At 36.2% G+C, this 6170-nt stretch overlaps 1 pseudogene; it reads left to right on the top strand.

Moving 5' to 3' along the window:
• The first annotated feature begins 852 nt into the window (after window positions 1–852).
• Window positions 853–3978, top strand: LOC124896962 (annotated as a pseudogene).
• Window positions 3979–6170: the final 2192 nt, after the last annotated feature.

The raw sequence follows: 6170 nt of genomic DNA, 5'->3' as shown, positions 1-6170 counted from the left end.
ATTGGGTTAGTGGGAGTATTTAATATTGTTATTCATTTGTCATTAGACTATTCACCTTATTGTTTCATATTTATGGTGATATTATCTCTTAAATTTACATTTATGCTATGGTAGATTTTGCTATCATTTATGTTGTTGATTATTATTGTGTACACTTTAATATTGTTTTATTATATTAAGGCTTTTTGCCTTACGTATTAGCTATGCCTCATATTGATAAGATCATATTATTGTTTTATTGAATTTTTTTTTTGGAGACATATACGATATGTCATTTTACCTTGTAAATTTTTTGGTTGTTGCACCATGTAATATGTTGCACATGTTGAACCTTGAAAATCAAGATTTTCTGGTGGAGCACATGTTGGTTTAGTGCTCACACATGTTGTAGCAAAATCGCGGCGACGATTTTTTATGGTACGCATGTTGATTTTAAATGTACATGTTGATATGAAAAATCATTTGAAGGACTAACAATGAAATAGCATCGATTTGGAGTCCATGTTGGCTATTTCTTGCTACACTACCACATTATTTGGTTTATGTCTACAAAACTTCAGTATTAGTAATTGTGGATTGGTTTTGTATCGTTGGTTGATGCAAGTATTGTTGCAGTTCAACAGTGATGTTTTCCTTGACTGAACTATGTTGGAGATGACATTCCACCACTAAATATTTATGGTCATTGTCTACTCAGCCTGAGAGTCATTTTCATTAAAATAAATTTTCCAAAACTTTTCTTTAAAAGTTAACGTTGTCCAAGTGAGAGAATGTTAGAATTATTTATTTTATATGGACTTAACATTAAATTTTTATTACATTAAAGTAAAACAGGCTGATGTTATTAGTTGGTGGACAAGACATAGGCCGTGTATTCATGTGGATTCCATATGGGCCGTATCCATTTCATGTTATTGGTGTGGGCTAACAATAATGTAGGCCTGTAGTAGACCTGTGAGCCCATAATAGGGGGTGCACTAGGGTAAGACTTTTAAGCCTATAAATATAAGGCTAGGTCCCCTTTCCTGGTTTTAACATAAGACGTATTCCCATAAGCAAAGGAGAGGAACACTCAGCCTAGTTCGTCTTAGGTACACACCGGCGGACAAAGATACACACCTTTCCTCTCTCATATTTCGTTACTTATAGGTGTTCTTGATTCGTCTTCCATTACGTGTAAGCAATGGCGGACAAAGGTACACATCGGCGGACAAAGGTACACACCTTTCCTATCTCATATTCCGTTACTTATAGGTGTTCTTGATTTATGTAAATCTGTGGTGTGTTTCTCTATTAATTTCAACATAAAATGCTTCTCCATATATTTTTTTTAAGTGGCTAAATTCCCTTTTTGTAATTACTTGGATCATGTGTTATCGATTCATTGATTATTTTTACTAAAAGATCATTTTATTCAATGTTTTACACATCACTCGCGAGTGTGACTCACACATGTGATATATTTTTACTGATTATGCGAAAAGTGTCAAAATTAAGTCGTAAGACACCAGTAAGATGTTTAAAATGAACGGTATGTAGTTGAAGTACACAAATAAAAATTGATGCCGAATTTAAGGAGGTGGCGATGTGTTTGGCCACAATAGGAACTTTCTATCTCTCTAAGTTATATATTTCCATTGTCATTTCAATTGAATCCAATATCTCTAGACTCAAATGAAATATTGATTCTATTTTGTTGACAATGTTCTGAAAACATTCAGAATATTATATGCACTCGGTGTTTATATCAAAATAAATAATTTAACTTCAGAAATTAAAAAATGAAACGACAATACATATTTTTCAGTAAGAAATTGTTTGATTGCAATCACAAGAAAACAAATGAAAACAACAAAAGCTTGCAACAATGAATGTCAATTTGTCTTTATTTTTTTTAGAACCTATTTCTCATCACAACTTATCTCTGCCTCCTAGTGAGGGGCAAGGCCTGCTGTTTAAATTGTCTTGTTCTTAGCTATTTCTATAAGGCATCTGATACTGACAATTTTTTTCTTGGTTTGAGACAACATAAAAAATATCTATGCACTTTGTCATTTTCTTTATTTTGATGTTTCACCTACCTCATAGATCTAGAGGAGATGTTCAAAAACAAGAACAATGAGCTTAGTGGTCTCAGGGGCAGACCTATGTGTAATTTTGTTGTGTCCCAGCATCCGTTAAACACGACGTAATTTTGTTGTGTCCCAGCATCCGTTAAACACGACGTAAACAACATATAATTATATAAGAAATGTAATAAAGATTGATATAAGATTTAAAAAATGAAGGTTGAGTGCTTGGTTTCCAGGCGGAACCTTAAAACCTTGGGCATCAATATGTGTGTTTGAACCACCTGGACACCGACGACCCCTAGATCCTGAATCCACCATTGATGTGGTCTCATGATACCTAAACTCATCAATGTATGAAAATCTATATTCTTTACATTTTTTTAACTAGTCAGTATATAAGGCCCTAAAAATAGTTGAGCCATATAAGCATTTCACATTACATTCTTCTGCACCTTTTTCTTCCCCTTTCATAATAGTACCAAGCCAAAAGGTACCTACAAAGATGGAAGTTAAGAACAAGTATGTAGCAATAAAAGCCAACATAAATGGTACACCAGAAGAGTCAGACTTTGAGATAAAAGTCGAAAACATCTTACTTATAGCTGAGCCAGAGTCTAAGGAGGTTGTCATCAAGAACCTGTTAGTATCGATTGATCCTTATCAGATAAACCGGATGAAGAGCCAAAGTTCATCACAAACATCGATAAGTTATGCAACTGCCATTACCCCTGGAGAGGTCATTGACACTTATGGTGTAGGAAGAGTTGGTTTCTCATCGGCCCGACTTCCAGAAAGATTTGGTTGTAGGGCTTCTTACCTGGGGAGAGTACACTATAGTTAAGGAAGGTTCCCTGTTGATTAAGTTGGATCCTAACCTGGCATTTCCTTTGTCTTACCATGTCGGAGTTCTTGGATTCAGTGGACTTGCTGCCTACGGTGGATTCTTCGAAGTGTGTAAGCCGAAGCCAGGGGAGAAAGTTTTCGTGTTTGCTGCTTCTGGTTCAATAGGACATTTAGTAGGACAGTATGCAAAATTACTAGGATGTTATGTTGTTGGCTCTGCTGGTAGCCAAGAAAAGGTAAATTTTCTTACGGAGAAACTTGGATTCGACGATGCATTCAATTATAAACAAGAAGCTAACCTCAAATCGGCTCTCAAAAGGTGTTTCCCTAAAGGGATTGATGTCTACTTTCACAACGTCGGAGGCAAGATGCTAGAAGCAGCATTGGCAAACATGGACTCACTGGGCACAGTAGCCATCTGTGGGGTTATTTCTGAGTACACGAATGCTAGCACACGAGCTTCCCCGGAAATGTTGGATATAGTCTACAAGAGGATTAGCATCCAAAGATTCCTAACAGCTGATCTCATGACAGTGTATGCAGATTTCCTGTCGAAAACAGTTGAGTACCTCCACGATGGAAAACTCAAGGCCATCGAAGATACCTCACAAGGCGTTGAAAGCATTCCCTCTGCTTTTATTGGACTGTTCAATGGTGATAGTATAGGCAAAAAGATTGTCAAAGTTGCAGATGAGCGAAAAAAAGAAAAAGAAGATTCACGACTGTTGGCCTATTTATTCATGAATTCGCAAACAATATCTTATCTGTACTTCTTTCAAGTTGTAATCCATTTAAACGTTCATCTTCTGCATCAAGTTAAAGAACAAGTTTATGTATTATGCCTGTCAGATCCTTGTTTAGTTTTCCTTTTCATGTGTCCGGGATTGAAACAAACTCTGCGATCCTAGTCTACCAACTATGCCTCAATCCCAAATTTAGTTGACTACATGAATCTTTTACATCAACTCAACAAAGTGGAAAAATACATCTTTAGCAACTAATTCAAGACCACCATAAGATAAAGCAATATCAAGGTCCTCATCAACATAAAGGCCAACTATTATGCCAAAACGAATCTCAGTACTGAAATAGCAACAAAGTAAAGTGACAATGGATGTACATAAGTTAGTTTCAATGGAATAACACGATAGAAAACACTAATGTACTAATATCACAGTAGAATCAAAATTTGAGAGGAATGGATCACGAAGGGGATGAACGTAATACCAAGTGTTACATTAACGGCATTAATCATGAACCTGCAGTCATCCTTCCATTCGAACAGACTGTCAGCAGTCCCTGCCGATGCAGAATGAACAACTAGCTTCTTGTGTTTTCAAGAAATTATGGTCCTAGGATTGCAGCCAAGGAAGACACACATATTTGTGACTGCTTCATTGTAAGGCTATGTATCCTTAAGGGGGAGTGGTTAAAGGGCACCACAAAGATGAATAACTGCAGTTCACTTGGAGAGCAAAGAACATGCCAAAACTTGCACTCATCAACTAGCAGCAATTATTCTTTCTGAAGAACTAGTTACAATATCAAGGAAAAATAATTCCACGATGTGGAACAATTATCATCATACGACAAGTAAAAGCAGTGTTGATCTTGAAAGCATCACATGAACAGCTAGCTCCGGCACAGTTAACATTTAACATGTACTAAACACAAGTTGCTGTCCTTGTTTGAGCCAAAAAAAGGAGCTCATTTCCCTACATTTGAATATGTCGAAGGTTCTTTAATTTATGCTGTAAGCAGTGAACACGAACAAATAAAAGGTAGTTAAGTAATCTGAAGTCCAAACTTCATGAAAGTTAACATTTGTCCCCCGTATTGTTTCCACTAAATGTACAATCAGAGATATCTTGCCTACGTTTCATTTCAATTTTCACCCCTATTTCCTCAATTTAGTGCCACATAGGATGAAAATCAACAAATTGAAACACAACAAAAAGTAAATCCAAATGTGTCAAATTCTTGAAATAAAATCTCTACAGGGATTCTTGCTTCAATTGCTGCAAATTCCAAGCCTTTCTCTGAGAAATTCAAATCTGCTCTTTGGTAAGGCTTTGGTAAATATATCTGCCAGTTGAAGATCCGTCTTGCAGTACTTTAACCCAATCGATCCTTCTTTTTGCACGTCTCTAAGAAAGAATAATTTGATATTGAAATGCTTGGTTTTTGCATGAAAAACAGGATTATTGGAGATAGCAATAGCTGCTTGATTATCCACAAACACCTTTGTGCACTTCTCTTGCTTTAAATTCAGATCAAGTAGCACTTTTCTAAGCCATAAGGTTTGATTTGCAGCAGCTGTAGCTGCAATGAACTCAGCTTCAGTCGTCGACTATGCAACAATTTCTTGCTTTGTAGACCACCAAGAAAATATGCCTGAACCAAGACTAAAAAAATAACCAGAAGTGCTCTTCATGTCTTCAGAAGAACCACCCCAATCGCTATCAGAATACCCCTGCAACACGTGCTTTTGATTTGCATTGAACTTGATTCCAAAATTCAGTGTTCCCTTAACATATCTTATCACCCTTTTTGTTGCTCTAAAATGAGTGTTAGTTGCATAATTAGTGAATCTAGATAAAAGACTTACAACATATAAAATGTCGGGACTAGTTGTAAGATACATGAGACATCCAACCATACTTCTGTAAAGAGTCTCATCCACTTTTTCAGCTTCATCATTTTTGCTCAACTTCTCCTTTTGACACATCGGAATAGTTGTGTCTTTGCAATTTTCCATTCTGAACTTCTTCAAAATGTCTCTTGCATACTTCTTTTGATAGATGAAAACTTCATTTTGCTTTTGCTTGATTTCTATTCCTAGAAAATAAACCATTTTTCCTAAGTCTGTCATTTCGAATGTATGCTGCATATCTTCTTTAATTTTTGAACAAGCTCACGATTGCTTCCTGTAACCAACAGGTCATCTACATATAGTGAAATAACAATAAGATTTGTTCCATCACCTTTGATGTAGAGAGTAGCTTCATTGAGACTTTTTCTAAAACCCAACTACACCAAATGTTCATTAATCCTGATGTACCAAGCTCTGGGCGCCTGCTTTAGTCCATACAAAACTTTTTTGAGTTGATTCACTTCATCTTCATGCCCTTTGACTGCAAATCCTTCAGGCTGCTCAACATAAATTTCCTCATCAAGATAGCCATTCAAGAATGCTGATTTAACGTCTACCTGAAACACTTTCCAACCATTTTGTGCAGCTATAGCCAACAACAA

Source organism: Capsicum annuum, chromosome 3 (assembly GCF_002878395.1).
Source record: "Capsicum annuum cultivar UCD-10X-F1 chromosome 3, UCD10Xv1.1, whole genome shotgun sequence".
NCBI classification, from domain to species: domain Eukaryota; kingdom Viridiplantae; phylum Streptophyta; class Magnoliopsida; order Solanales; family Solanaceae; genus Capsicum; species Capsicum annuum.
The sequence above is the reverse complement of the archived record's forward strand: the minus strand, read 5'-3'. Positions and strand labels throughout refer to the sequence as shown.